This window comes from Anastrepha ludens, chromosome 2 (assembly GCF_028408465.1).
Source record: "Anastrepha ludens isolate Willacy chromosome 2, idAnaLude1.1, whole genome shotgun sequence".
Lineage (NCBI taxonomy): Eukaryota > Metazoa > Arthropoda > Insecta > Diptera > Tephritidae > Anastrepha > Anastrepha ludens.
The window spans coordinates 54,754,082-54,770,632 of NC_071498.1; the positions used below are offsets into that span (position 1 = coordinate 54,754,082).

The 16,551-nt window shown below is 38.6% G+C and overlaps 1 non-coding gene across 1 annotated transcript; it reads left to right on the forward strand.

Moving 5' to 3' along the window:
* The first annotated feature begins 418 nt into the window (after window positions 1-418).
* Window positions 419-512, forward strand: Trnay-gua (transfer RNA tyrosine (anticodon GUA)). The gene is made up of 2 exons: window positions 419-455; window positions 477-512. It is a non-coding gene; the product is annotated as a tRNA-Tyr (tRNA).
* The last annotated feature ends 16,039 nt before the right edge of the window (window positions 513-16,551 follow it).

The window sequence follows — 16,551 nt, forward strand, 5'->3', positions numbered from 1 at the left end:
ATGTCATTATAAACGGATTCCACTGTAATTTGAATGCAATTAGTCGATTCAGTTTCTGCTTATATCAAATTTTGTAGTTTGCCAATATAGTGGCGAGTTTGATAGGCGAAAATATATTTGGTTGCCTTCATATATGTATGTATGTATGTATACATTTTGATAGCTACCGAAAAAATTACGAATTTAATAAAATCACGTTTTTGCCACCGATAAGAAATGCAGCTACAAGAAAATGCGAGCAAACATACATACGTATGCACATAAAAGCAAAAGCCATATGAAAGCAGAAAAAGGTATATATGTAGTAATAAAATACACTTATATACATACATATATGCATACCTACGCACACACTTGTACATACTTATTCACTAGTGTAGCACGCCGCATAAACCAGATTCGAGCAGGCTTAACGTAACCTTCGATAGCTCAGTTGGTAGAGCGGTGGACTGTAGAAAGATAAATGCTAAGTAGAAATCCATAGGTCGCTGGTTCAAATCCGGCTCGAAGGAATGTGACTAAATTTGTGTTCATCTTTTTTTTCAATATCTACTTTATTGAAAACAAATTGTTGTGCTGTTATCGGCTCATTCTACTAGAGTAATGGCTTTTGGTAAAGTGAAGATTATCATCGAAAATAAATCACAGGGCTTTGTTTATGCGGTAGTCCGCTTGTATACTAAGCGAAAGAGCTTTATGCGACAAACTAACTTCATAATTTTTCTTCTAAAATGGCTACATAATATTTTCTTCAATTGAAAATTGAGTTTTGAGCATGGAAAAAAATGCGAATCTACAAAGCAATTGTAAAGCCAATATTGATTTATGGTGCAGAAGCTCGTGCAGAAAACATGAAAACGAAACAATTGCTGCGCATGCCCTTATGGCCATAGCTGGAAAAACTACACTAGACCATATACGAAACGAGGTGATAAGAACATAGACAGGGGTGACCGACATTGTAAAATTCATAAGTGCTCGAAGACGAGCATGGAACGAACATGTGACACGAGCCCCTAGCAATCGGTTGATAAAAATAGCTCGAGATGGAATACCAAAAGGAAGAAGACGACCAGGAAGACCACCAAAACCATGGGCAGAAAGTTGGATATCTACCTCAACAGAAAATCAATTACAACAATGGAATGAGATTTATTCATTATATTGTACAGGAATGTATAACAATTTATGTGTAATAGCCCTAAATATTAAAATGAAATTATGTATCTAAGCTAATGTATAAATATCTCTGTAGATATTGAAGAAGAAGAAAATTGGGTTTCTTGAAGGAAATAATTGTAAGGGCCAAGTGCTTTCGTTAAGATTTTATTTCTTGTTGTCGCAATTGTGAGACATTTTTTTACACATTCCAAAATTTAAAAGATGTCTTAAAGTAAGTTGAGAATTTTCCATTACGAAATAAATAATTTTAATGCGGGAAAAATAACTTTTTAGGACACTGTGCCAAGAGGAGCGCAGCTATCTACCGAGGAGTGCGTTAGCATTGCGCTAAAAGTGAATCGACTTTTTGAAGAATCCCGATGGATATGGAAAAATTAAAAGAACTGGTCCAAAGGCTAAGATTGACGGCAGGTATAAGAGAGGAATACGGAGACGGTTGGTTGCCAATAAAAACATTAGCCCTAACCAAATTACGAAGAGTAGAATACAGCAAATTTTGAGTGAAGAGTCGAATTTAAAGTATCAAACCACGAAACATAGCGCTAATCATAAGTTCTAGGTTGATGAATGGCAATCCATCATTTTTACCATTGAAAAAAAAATGTCATCTCGATGTGCCTGATGGCTGTGAGAAGTTTTGAAGATATCGCACTCTAAATACAAAAGCGTCACAACTCAAAATGTACCTTCTGCTCAAATATGAACGAGACGCTATCAATAAAACGGTCCGCGGATGACATATGGCAAAAATAAATTTTTTGTTTTTTGGTGGGACTGCTATAAGCTTACATGGCAAATTTCAGCGTGATATGTCAAATAGTTTGTTTTCTGTCCTACTGTAAACAAGTCAAGCTCGAGTGTGGAAAATTTTGAGTTGTGACCCTTTTGTATTTAGGGTGCGATACATTTGCGAGCTACGGCAAACGCGTAACTCCCGAAACTTTCACGGTGGCTCTCTTATGACCTGGGGTGCTTTTACCTATTTGTTTTATTTCGCATAAGATGAACGCAAGCAATTACGTAGAAGACTTGAATATTAATTTATTGAATATAGCAGAAGTATTTCACCGTGACTCTTGGACGTATCAACAGCAGTGTTGCCAATTCAGCGACTTTGTCACTAGAATTGACGACTTTTGCTTGAGTTTTGGCGACAAAAAAAAAAGTTTTGATGACAAAAATGATTTAGCGACTTATCTGGCGACTTTTGGAGAGCAAATCAAAATCGTTTTAGGCAATAGATACTTTTCTGTCAACTTGATTACCCGTGAATGCCCTTTACCTTCCATACCCTAGAGTAACAATTTACTGACTATAGGTAAAATAACGCACTACCTATTGGTGTGTTATCGTTGATAAATTATCGATCTATAATTCAAATTTTAAATTTGTTTTTACCTTAAAATTTGTTATGAAAGTAACAAAAATCATACGTTGTATTAGGAAATAATAAAATATATTCAATTCAATTACACCTTGTTTCACACAATTGTAATGAGTAACCAAATTATTTTTACCACTCATCACATAAGAGCAATGCGGTCGGGGAATCCCCGGATTTTACTATGTTCTGTACGTGAAACAATTGAATTGATATCGGCTTGATTGTTTACTATCCTCTAGCTTACTTACTTTTTAATTCATTTCAAGTAAATATAAAATATTTAAATCTATCTCTCAGAATGAAATTTAGGATCCGCCCCTGATGGAGTTAGCGACTTTCTAGATACTTTTTATATTGGCCCTAGCGACTCAGATTTATTGGCGTTGGCAAAACTGATCGACAAAGAAGTTTTTTGCGTCGAAAAATGTTCTTGTGCTGAAGTGACCCGCAGTTAGTCCAGATCTAAATCCAATGGAGAACCTCTGGAGTATTCTTAAAAAGAAAATTTATAAATGCGGCACATGGCAATGATCGTTCAGCGCAAAATTAGTGAAGTACAGTCAAACCTGTATTAATGCATTATGGATACGCAAAAATAAACCCCAAAAAAAAAATTTAGTTATTTAATTTATTAATTAAAAATGTGTTATTTAATATATTTTTGTTAATTGAGCCGCTCAGTGCACACATCGATTAACTCCATAAAACGAAAAGTTGAGAAGCGCGATGACAAATATATAATACAGCGTGGCTGATGAAAGCCGCTACCAAAAAAAAATTGAATAACTTTTTTTCTTTTTAAGTTATCTGTTCCATTTTTGTTTTAATTTGCAGATTGATCTTTAAAATTTATTAAAATGGATAACTGGGACACGCAAACAAGAATTTGGATAGTCCGCCGCTATCACGCACTGGAGTCCGTAGTTTTGGTACAGAGAGAGTACAGGCGGATGTTTGGCGGCGATCCCCCGAGCAGATGGACCATAATGAGACTGGTGAATAATTTTGCTGAGCAAGGAACAGTCGCAAGAAGGCCTTATCATCGAAACCCACCAGTTCGGACGGAGGAAACGATCGCTGCTGTAGCTGCAGCTATACAAAGCAATCCAAGGGTTTCAACAAGAAGCTTATCTGCTCAACTTGGTGTCAGCCGACAGTCTTTGCAAACAATAATGCACAAAGATTTAGACTTATTTCCCTACAAAATTCAAATGGTTAACAAACTGAATGCAGCAGACTTGCCGATTCGCTTGGAATTTTGCCAGAAGATCCTGCAAATGGTGGAAGAAGACCAAAACATGTTAAACTGCCTTTTCATGTCTGATGAGACCCATTTCGATTTAAACGGCAATGTGAACAAACAAAATTGTCGAATATGGAGTACTTCTAACCCACAGATACTCCACGAGACGGAATTGCATCCTCTTCGCGTGACAGTGTGGTGTGCGGTTTCTTCACGTTGTATTGTCGGGCCTTATTTTTTTGAAGAAAATGGTCACACCGTTACGGTTACTGGAGACCGTTATTTGAAAATGCTGAAAGAATTTTTCTATCCAGAACTACGCCGAAAGAGAATTCCTTTCAACTCTGTGTGGTTTCAACAAGATGGGGCAACGTCTCACATAGCCCAGACTGTTATGACAGAGTTGCGACGAAAATTTCCCAATAAACTGATTTCAAGAAACTCCGAATTTCGTTGGCCCCCCAGGTCGCCTGACCTTACTGCACCTGACTTTTTCTTGTGGGGCTTATGTAAACAAGAAGTTTATAAAACAAAGCCAACAAATTTGGATGAACTAAAACAATCCATTCGGGCAACAATTGCGGCTATTCCTGTCGCAACTCTCAAAGCAGCAATGAACAACTTTTTACTAAGATGTCGCACTTGTGTCAACGAGCATGGGGGGCATTTAAATTCAATTATTTTTAAAACTAGTTAAGCTACATTTAATAAAATTTAATGACCTTCAACTTGAAAAAAAAATAATTGAATTCCATACACTAAAAAAAAAGTTATTTGAGTTTCTTAAGGTAGCAAAATTCATCAGCCACCCTGTATATTGTTTTTAAAAATACCTTTGATAATATGAATTCAAATATATAATGTGGAATGCAGAATTGCAGATATAGCTTTCATCTAACGGCATATAAAATTAATAAGAAAGAATAGCCAACAATTAATCGATTTGTCAACTGAAAAAAGTAATAAAGTTAAATTTAGGCTTTTCATTTTTAAGTTTTTATTACAGAAAAAGTTAGTTATTATACATTTTTATCACAGCTTTTCCATAAAAATGAATGTTGGAAGCTCGGTTATAAAATAATGGGATGATTCAGCAATATTATGAATAATGTTTTCTTCATCACCTGTATGCGAGGATTCGTCATTTCGATTTGTTGACAAGTTCTAGTAATCGTGTTTAACAGGAGGAATGAATTTTAGCAGGTCCATCATGCCTCTCCATTTTTCTTTTGTCACAGTTGTGCCTTTAGGATATAATAAAGGCTGATCTATATTTTTCAAACTTTGCGGTCTAAACCACTAAAGATTTTCTTCTGTTTCTTCAGTATAGTCACATTTGAATTGTATGAGATAGGGTTTGGACCTTTCTAACTTTATCCAGCGTATTTTAAGCCAATTTACTGGAAACCCTGTGACGGCTACTTTTATGTTAATGATAGACTGTTCCAAACGTTTTGTTGACAAAAAACCCTTTTATCCTGTTATGCTTTTGTAAATTTCGTGTCCATTTAACAGGATTACGACTTCTTTTCCTCCCAATCAATGTGTTTGTTGGGCTAGTACTATTGCAATTCGATGAATCCGAGGAAAACGATAAACGTCTCCTTAACCCAGAATTTCTGTTGATAAATCGTATTGAAGAATCATCACTGCTTTCCTCACTCATATTATTAGTCTCACTCATCTTGGTTATAATGGTATAATGTTTATTTCTTCAAAAAAAATCTGGGAGTAATGTTGAAAAGACTAAGAAGTACCCAGTAATATTCAGCGTGCGAGATCACTGCTATACTAACTACCGCTTGCATTGTGCTTCTTTTTATCTGTTTACCGATGTGATTTTGTTACGAATATTATTGAAAGGGAGAGAGCATCTTCGGCTGTTTAAAAACAAATAAGCGTCGATTTTTTTATGGCCGGAAATGGATGGTATTTATCTGGACAAGATTTATTTTCAACAAGCCGGCGCTACCGGCCACACAAGCAACGAAACCATTGATCTCTTACGGGAATAACACCATTTATTGGAAAACCCTTTACAGCTGCTGCTCAGAGCGCTATTAGGTTGAGGGAGATTGCCCTCTGGGGGCAACTTCCTATAGGACATAGTAGCATCTTGAAGCAGATCTCCCCTTCCTTCTCTGTACTTCGCGCTGATCTCTCCATCCGCAAACTGGGTTTTGAAGGTTGTGCTAGGGCTATCTTTCCGAGCAGGCAAGATTGCAAAGAGGAGAGAGTCGTTACGGATGTAGGTACCTCTGTTTTCACTGACGGATCCTAGATACAATCTGGAGTGGGCGCGGGAGTGTTCTCTAAATCAGCCAATATTTCGGTCTCGTTTAAACTGCCGGAAACGAGCAGCGTTTTTCAAGCACAGGTCTTCGCAATCCTGCAAGCATGCAAAATGCTAAGGGATCGCTGATGGGAGGGAAACATTAATATTTTCTCCGATAGTCAAGCTGCGATCAAGGCCCTGTCGTCGCCGTGTTGCAGCTCTCTTCCGGTGAACTGCTGTAAGGAGGAACCCTTTCTAGACTTTTGTTTTAAATTATATAATTTTTTTAACCTACAGTTTTGGTAGTTCCAAATCAAAAAAAGGCACAAACACCAAATTGGAGAAATTTCGCGTTTTGTGTATCAAATGCACTAAATTTATTGCGAAGAGCAAAGGGTGGGCAAAACTGCACAATTAGACTAGTGTGAGGTCACGAACTCTCTGATAGGCGCAATCTTTTTTATATCATTCTTGTACTCGTATCAGCACCCTTCGTCAGGTTTGCAAACACGATGCAAATTCCGTTAAAATTAAACTGAGCTTCCAAATCATCTCATCGGGAGGTTTATAATTTTCCAAATGGCGGCCTATGTCAATCATATTTGACACTTGTGAAATAGGCAGCTGCAGTGTACAAACAGGCAAGCAATGGGGCGTGCAAGGGTTAAACTAAAAAATTTTCGTTCTTCAAAACAATTTTTATGTTTAGTAAAATAGTTATTCGGAAACAAAATTGGAAGATTAATTTTGTACATCGAAAGATTTGAGGGAATGGAACGAGATTATTGACTTTGGCGTATGATAAAAAAGGCGTTTATTAACGAAATTTGTCGAACTAGGCTTTATCGCCCATATAAAAGTATGTTCTCGTACTTTGTATGAAAGGAACTGCGTCACGCGTCATATAGAGTTACATTTATACATAAACTCGTATTTAATATTATTAGTAAAACATTGGAAATGAATATAAACGCAAAGTTAGCATTATCCCATAGCACAACAAGTTTGTGTAGAATTGCCGCAAGTGCAATACTCGTATGTCTTCACTAATCTAATACCATTTAATACCCACTTACGTACGTCACATGTATGTATGTAAGTATATTTGTATGAATGTATGTATGTATGCACGTGTGTATGTATGTACGTATGTATATATATATGTATGTACATCGACGCACTCAGCCTTGAACGTGAACTGTCACTGAAATAGCCAAGATTTTTTAATTGAAAAATAATCGCACAAAGCAGCTAACGTTACGTCAGTCCATGACAGCTTGCCAAACTAGTTTCCTGCATGGCTCGTAATAACAGTTGTTATGAATAAAAAAGCGAAGTATCAAATGCAGGATATTTTGGTAAACTATCTAACTGACGAATTTAATATTTGCAGCGAAGTCAATGTTCTTCTAAGAGTGTCTTAACTAAAAATTAAAGTTTTTGAATTTGATGGGAGAAATTATGCTAATTTTCTTTCATTACTCATAATTATACCACAAGTATACGAGAGCCGCTTGAAAAGTCAGTGCGAAAATGAAAACCACTTAATTGTTCGGGGTAAACATTTTTTATTTCTCGACATAGTCTCCTTTTAGGATTATACAAATACGGAATAATGGATTCATTCATTTCTGCAATCACTTCGCCGTGTGAATAAAAATTTTTTTTCGCCAGCCATTTCTTCAAATTGGGGAGCAAATAGTCCGAGAGATTCGAGGGAGCCAAGTCTGCGTAATAGGGGGGATGTGAAACGAATTGGAATCCCATTTCCATTAATTGTGCGACCACAATTGTGGTGATGGAAGAGGCAAATCACTCGATTTCCTCGATTAAAATGAATACCAAACACAAAGGAATAGACCGATCGGACTGAAGCTTGGTGTTTGTTCTTACAAGAGAGGCTACTAACTAAACATAGCCTCGGTACACGTCACTTGAACCATCTTTCAAACTTTGCCTGGGCTTTTCAGACGACCCTCGTACTAACTGATACGAGAAACAAAAATTATTTGATCAAAATTAGATTAGGGCAATGCTTGGCGGTTGTTGCGTACAAAAATATTTTCAAGCGGGAAAATAAGGCTTCAGAAAGCTTCACTCAGGTAAAGAAATTAAAACTAGCTTTCAGACTGCGTTGAATGCTCAAATGAAAGTGAGCTCAATCCAAATCATGCTTTAGAATACTGGAATATGGTAGCAAAGAGCACCAACAAGGCAGTTCTTAGTTATTTGCCGAAGCAATCAAAAAAAAAAGTGCGTGTAGAGAAAGAAGTGAAACTTTCAAGGCAGATACAGAAAGAGGGAGGGATCCGAGAGAGAATGAGATAGAGAGAGAGAGAGAAAGAATATATAGCTAAATAAATTCACAACATTTGCAGAGAATACAAATAGACATAATTTACAAAAAACGGAGACGGGTCGACCGGTGTAGGTAAACGCCGGACACAAACCGTGACAACAACGCGCGCTACTCCGAGCGTTTAACACCCGCACAAACACACCGATTTCAGGACCGCAGTAACGGCACATCCGGCAATCCGACGCCGCAATGGATAGCACTTTATAGTATCCACAAGCAGTAGCTAGGAAACGGAAATGAGCGCCAAAACTCAAATTCGTACTAAAAACGCCCCAAACAGTAGGCACCAAGGAAATACAACGTCGAAAAGTAGGCACCAAAAATATATTTCCTACAAGTTTGCACCAACAAACAAGCGCCAAAAAGTAGGCAGTGTTATTTCTCACTAGAAATTAGCAACCACAAGGAAACACTCAGGAAAAATAGCTTAAAGTGGGTCTAAGATATATATAAGGTATAGCTTTCTTTCTCCTTTTCCTCTACGTTATATATTTTTTCCCTCTCGCGGAACGAAAATGCCCAAAACGTTGCATGGCCTTGAACATTTACTCTCCATTCTCGCTCGTCCATCGACGCCTAAGAAGTTTCACTTCAAAAATGGTTTGATGAACAGTGTTAAGTCAATCCGAACAAAACCTCCCTAGTCTTGTTTAAGAAAAAACGGAAATTGGATGGACTTAGTCTTCCAGCACTGAAAGGTGTGCCGCTTGGTCTTTCCGATAAAGTTAAATATTCAAGAGTAATCTTGGATAAGAAGCTGACTTGGGAAACACACATTTCACTGAAGGTGAATCGCGGATTAAGCATTTTTCAGCATTGCCGCAAAGCCTTTGGTAAAACCTGGGGTCTGAAACCTGCTGTGGTCCTATGGATATGCACACCAATTATCGGACCAATCATCACCTACAACTCTGTGGTCTGGTGGCGACGGAGCATGGTTAAGTCCACACTCTGGGAACGGTACAGGCTTCAAAGAAGTGTATGTTTATGCATTAAGGGTGCCATGAGTACAAGCTCCGGCGATGCTCTAAATGCTAGGCTTGATTTGCTCCTCTTGTATCTGATGATACAACAGGAGGCACTGAAAGCAATGTGTAGACTCCATAGATATGGTTTCTGGCAAGAAGACGGAACTTTGGGTTTCCACTGTTTTTGGCATCTAAAGTCGACCTGATACCCATAGTTTCATTTGGAAGGAAATTTGATGTCAGATTTCCATTGCGTGAGCAACGGAGCGATCCAGAATGCATTCAGACGGATATTTTATGTACCGATGAGTCCAAGAATGAAATATGATCTGGACCCGATGGTAATAAATAATATCATAATAATATCGTAATAAGTATCTCTATGATATGGGAAATTGGAGTTTTCAGTGACAGTCAGGCTGTATTGATGGCCCTGGAGAACGCGATGCAAATCTGGAAGATTGTTCAAGAATGTAAGAAGAAGCTTAATTCTGTCGCAAGATACTAGCGCCAGCTGTCGAGAGAGACCTGAAAACGTGCGCACAGGAGTAAGGCAAGGATGTGTGCTGTCTCCGGGGTGCGCTTGTTTAACCTGGTACTGGATCTAATATCTAATAATGGGACAAGCTTCTAGCAGGACTAAATTTCACATCGCCAAAATAAAGATGAAGTCTATACCACAGGAGCTCCACTTTGACAAATATGCTGAGAAGTAGAACAATTTTGTTATCTCGGGAGTGTCGTCAATAAAGACGGCGGCTCGGCAGCTGATACACCTAACCGAAAATCGAAAGGTCGTGCAGTGTTTGGTATGTTGAACAAGTTCTGGAGACGCACGAAACTAAAAATATTCCAGTTCAATGTTAAGTCAGTTGTCTGAAATGGATGCGAGACTTGGAATACGCCTATGTGCGACATAAATGACCTACAAGTTTCTATTAGCCACAGCCTTCGTAGGATAATGTACATTTTTTCGCCTACCACTGTCTCCAACCGCAGTCTCTGGGCTATGACAAAACAAACAGCTGTCCACCTAGAAATTTGGCAGCGGAAGTGGGAATGGATTGGCCATACATACAGGTTTTTGCCTAATGGAGACATCTCTAAAGCAGCTCTAGACTGAAACCCACTAGAAAATCGCAGATGCGGCAGACCATCAAACACTTGAAGGCGACTAGTCGAAACAGAAGCACTACAAACAAGTCGCTCTTGGCGGCAAGTGAAGCTACTAGGATCCGTCAGGCTTATCTATTCATATTTGTTATTTGCTCTCTCTTTTGTGTGGTATTTTGTATAACTTTTGCACTACTTCAGTGCCTCTGCATTTATGGAGTACTGCTGATTTACATCCAAATTTCCGGTCTGGAGAGCAGTTGGATTGGTATTCAAAAGTAAGCATTCCGGGAACGGAAAGGAGCGGGATATATAAGCATCTGTAAACAGTTTTCTCATTACCTAACCATTTGAGTTATGACATTCTCCCTGTAAATTATCAGTTACAGGCGAATAAATACATATAACTAAAAATTAGTGCTCAATAAAAAAAAGTACAGCTATTTTCATGCGGAATTATGTGCTTATGAATTGAATGGAAAAATAATTAACTGATTGAAAATTCAAAGCTCGAAATAAGTTAACTACATCAATTATTGAACATTTGAAAATTCACACTCGGTTGATTTCGATAATAACTGGTGAACTAAGTGAAATTGATTAGGTTTGTTTTTTATTGTAGTATGCGGTAATCAGGATCGAAAAAATTTAATTGAAAATATCTGCACGATTATTTATAGTTATGTTTTGTTAACTTTAGTTGAGTAGAGAATTTTTAGTTGGTTGCTTTTTACACATAATTCTTTGTTTTAACGCTTATTATTATCACTAATTTTGGTATAATCGCGCAGTTTTTAAAAATATATCACTGCAATTATTGCTTTATTGTTAGTGCAAAAGCAAAGCACTAAAAATTGAATTTGGAAAACCTTAGTAATATAATGTAATTAAGGTTCAATGACTGCTTATAGATATAAAACACAGGGTGGCCCACCTACAAGCTTATGTTGAAAGTAAAGTTGTATGAGATTAAACAATTTTTCAGGCCTCTTCGTGTCGCCAAGTTACGAATAGATGAAGCAACTGGTGTTTACAATATATTGGTAGTGCTGGAAAAGAGCGACCAAAAATTATACTTATTTAGAAGCTCTTAAAGAGTATTAGTAAGCTCGCGCTCATACAGGAAAACATTTGTTCCTCCAACTCGTTACATATGATGCTCGTGCTCTGTCAACATCGTTTGTGTTCTCATTCTTCGCATAGTTGTTGTTGACTTTACACTAAAAACAACAATTGCAAGATGTATGAACACGACGGCCAACACCAAACGAGAATTCCCACTGATGAAGCAACAAAAGTCGCCCTATATGAAGTCGTTCCAATAAAACTCTGTTGAAAGGAAGTGGGCAGCATTGAAAATAGTGAGTTAAAGCAATTTAATGAGGTATAATCATATTAGCTAGCAGCGAATCTTGTTCGATAACTTTGTTGTTGCTTTCACATACAAATATTGTGTCAACTGAGCAGAGCGCAGATATAGCGAGAAGCGAAGCGATGAGTTGTAGGTCCCTTTTATATAAGTATTGCGACTAGGGAATCTAAAAAGTTCTCATCGCTTTTTTGTTCCTTTTCCATGATAACACCAACACATCGTCCCCTTCCTGTGTTAACCTCGTAACATAATTTCTTTCGAAATTGAGATTTTTAGTGAAAAACACTCCTTAACACTCCTGTTACGTAAAACAAAACATACAATGTTCATATTGATTATAGAATTTTTTTCAGAGCGTTTTGATTTTTCTCATATCTACATGTTCGAATTCAAAAACATCTTATCTAGTATAAGTATCGTATCAAATAAGTTATAACTTTTCATAGAGGTTAAGTAACTCTAAACATTTTTATCGATTTACTAAAAGTTGTGAGTTTGTAGATACTAGGTTAACACAGAAAGGGGACGATATGAAGCATTCTTTTGCACCCGACCTGCAAAAACAGCACTCCAAATCGGTTACATTTTATATTTACTTACAGTTGTGTCACTTTCTTTAGTTTTTTTGTGTGTATCCAGCAGTTAGACGTTTCGTTTCCTTCAACGCGCATCCATATAATGTGATGGCGGTATTACAAAAACAATATTTCCTTATTTTATTCTTTGCACTTATATTTTTTTTGTAATTTATTGGATTGAGTGTAAAAATAGGTCACCATCAAATTGCAAGAAAATTGTCAGTCTACTGCAAAAAAAACTTGAAAATTTTGAATTGTTTTTAGCTATGTGTGAGACTTTAAGTTATGTGGTTTTTGTAGGAGTATAAAAATTAAGTTAAGAAATAAATAGCCAAAACTTTGCAATATGTCGTGATGTTATTATTGCAGGCACAGGCGTACAAGAAAAATGATCACTTCCCAGGCTGATAATCTGCAGTAATATTGCAAAAGCTTTTTTTTTTTTTGTCAGGACAACTAGCAAGTGCAGCACTCAGACATTAATTGAGTCCATTGTACTAGACTTAGATTCCCTTTTAATTTTCTTTAAGTCTACCCGATCTCCGAAGAAATCTGAGTAGATCTTGTGGTGCCAAGGAGCCAAGATGGTCGCTTCTTAACACATCAGTGACAAAGACCTCAAACCTTATTCGAGTGAAGGCGGGGCAGACGCACAGGCAGGGCCGTGGAGAGAGTATTCGGGCCGAGGGGGAAACTTGAGATGCGGGCCCCTTCAAATGTTTTTTATATATCAAAATGCGTATTATGTTATAGTGATATAAAATTTAAACAATGAAAAACTCATTGATAAAATTTTTGATAGAATTAATTATGAAATATTGATTAAAATGAATTTTAGAAAACTATTCTTGCTTTAGCTGAGGCACAAGCTCTTATAATATCATCGAAGTCGAGTTTCCTTGTTAACTCAGATTCCAAATACAAAGTTGCCAATCCTGTTACTCGACTCTGAGTTGAACAAGAACGATGGTAGTCTTTGATCCTTGATAAAACGCTGAACGATCTTTCGGCGCCGGCAACCGATACTGGCAGGGTGCAGAATATTCGCAAAGCACTGCAGATGTTCGGGAACAGAGTATCCAAGTTTTTAGCTGTGATGGCATTCAACAAGTCGAACGGAGGCATACAACATTCCGAATTTCTAGTAAAATTCGCCTTGTACACACTCTTCAAGTGACACATCTCAATTGAGATTGCTTCCGACACATCAGAAGGGTATTTTTTAGCAAAATTAAGAGCTGCTGTCAGAAGTTCTGCTTTTTCAATTTTAGGAAATAGCCACAGGAATGAAAAAATGTTGTTTATGTTTTTAATTGCAGTAACCCGATTCTCAATACCAGTAATAACTGAGTCCATGATGACGAGAAATGGTAGAAGTATTGTTTACTATATTTTTTCAAGCAGGAAATTTCTTGGAATTACCCTCGAGTTCGGGTCCCTCTGAAACCTCCGGGCCCGGGGGAAAAAGTACCCGAACCCAAAGAAGTCGGCCTCAGATCCCATATCAGCTAAGGAGTCAGAGGGACCCACGTATCCCGGGACCCATGTTAGCATCAGGCTATTATGTCTACCGACATAGTTCAGCGTGGTTTTACAGGACTTGACTACCCCTGATATGGTTGGAGGGCTGTCTAAGGCCATAAGCGCAGCTTGGCTGTCGCTGCAGATACATATAGATCTGCCTCTCCATCGCTTTTCCACAACAAAGTTCATCGCTTCTTGAACTGCATACACCTCCGCTTGAAACACAGATGTATGCGTTCCAAGAGCAAAGTGCAGTTTTGTCCCGCTGGATTCCACGTAGACCCCAGAGCCGGAGCCATGCTCGATCCTGGGGCCATCCGTAAAAATGCGAAAACAGTGTTTGCCGGGCTCATTTTCTGAGTCTTCCCACAACTGAGCCTCTGGTAGCACGAAAGACCTTGGGTAGCATGAAAGACCCCACGTTTTCCCAAAGACACCTTTGCACTGCCAGAAAGCTGTCAGTGCTTTGGATGTTTTTGTTTCAACGAGTGATTTCCATAGGAGCTTACTATCGAGGATTACTCCAAGATATTGAATTTCCTTGGATAACTGGATTCTGACTCCTTTTAGCTTAGGCAGAACGAGTCCATTAAGCTTCCTCCTTCTAGTGAACAGGACAATACCAGTCTTGGCGGGATTTGCCTATAGCCCATTCGCACAGCACCAAGTGGCAATCCGATCCAGAGTTTTCTGCACTTTCGTGCAAAATTGCAAAAGTTACTTTGCACAAAAAGTGATATTTCAAAGAGTTAGAAAGAAGTACGGGATTTTTGATATTAGATTTAACTGATCAGGTAATGAAGAAAGGTGGTGTTAAATACGAAACAAGTTCTCTAATAAGTTGGGACCCTCGTTAGAGCAATCACTTCCTTTTCAAATAGCAAAAGGTAAGGCTGGACATATTTGAAGCAGTTGTAGAATACCAGTCCACAGAAGAGCTCAGGCGGAAGGAAGCAACAGACGCCGGAGAAAAACCTTGAGCATCGTAAAGGGAAACAACAGGCTAAGGCTGATTCCCTACCTCGGCGACCTGGTGATATCAAGTGTAAGGATTGTCCCGAGGTCGAGAGATCAGAGCGTATAGTTAACACCAGATCAATGCACTTGGAAGTGTGAACCAAATGCGATAAGGAAAAATCAATTGTATGATGCTGACCTGATAAAGATTACGAAAGAGAAAGTCGCTGGAAAGACACCATCCCAAACTGAGATAGCGAAAGAAAGTTCTGTGACTAAGGCATATTCGGTACAGTGGAATAGCCTTAAAGTCATTGATGGAGATCTGCACCGGGCATGGAAAATCGAAGACGGAAACCATTCGCGTAATCTGATTATAGTTCCTAAATCCAGAATTACATCTGTGTTAGAGAAATTCCGCAATGGGTCAAGTGGTGGCCATCTGGGTATCACTAAAACGCTAGAGAAGATTGAGCAACGGTTTTACTGGGTAAATTGCAGTATGAATTCAGAATTGCGCGCGATGAATGGCAACGAGAGGTCCAAAAGGAAGAAATTGTGGAAGATTGCAACAATACAACGTGGGTTCGCCAGCAAGGACTATCTTTGGCAGCAACTTAAGGCATCCGGCTGATTTATCGTTTGGAAAAGGTGCCGCTCCTGCATATACGGCCTGATCTACTATCGCAACCCGTTGCCGGATTAATACCGACTGTAACAAGTGTCGCCAGGCGTCTCTGCTTTGCGATCGCATTCTCCAAGCGATTATAGGGCTCCCTCGACATGGTTCTGCCATCGGATGCATGTTTCCCCTCTACGTCATTATTCTCTAACTTACCATCCGAACACTTTCTTTGATGGAGCTTCTGCATCCATACGCTCGACGGAGCCCAGCCAGCGCAAGCGCTGAATATTGATGCGCTTTACTATTTACACACCGTCGTAGAGTTCATTAAGCTCGTCGTTCATTCTGCGGTAGAAGTTATCGCCAACACGAAGAGGACCGAATATTTTCCGAAGTATCTTCTTCTCGAGTACTCCAAAAGCTGCTGCATCAGTCTGCGATACAACCCATGCTTCAGCGCCAAAGAGTAAGTAGGACGGGCAAGATGAGCTTTTTGTAGAGTGTTATTTAGTTTTGTCGGGCAAGAGAGGTCTCTGCTACATTTTGCTTATTAAGGCCATAGTGACACCAGCGTGATTTGTCGGTTTATCTACAGGCTACATCGTTTGTTGTTGTGACGGCGGTGCTAAGATACATAAATTCTTGACAATTTCAAAGGAATAGTTGTTCGCTGAAATGCTGGATCCAAAACACCTTGTATCTTTTCTAGTGGATACTTGCCCCTTTCCTACTTCGTATGGCCCTCGGTAACCGCCCGACCCAGTCAACTAGATTCTCTGCGGTAACATCTCGCTTGCAGTTCCTTATGATGTCAATATTAGCAGCAAATGCATGGAGCTGGACAGAGCTGGACGTGTTGTTCAATGTCATTTTGCAAAGTCGAATCAGTTTTACGGGAATACCGAACTCAGACATTGTGGCATATAGGCGAACCCTTATCGGGTTATCTTCAATGATTTCCGTACCAAAAA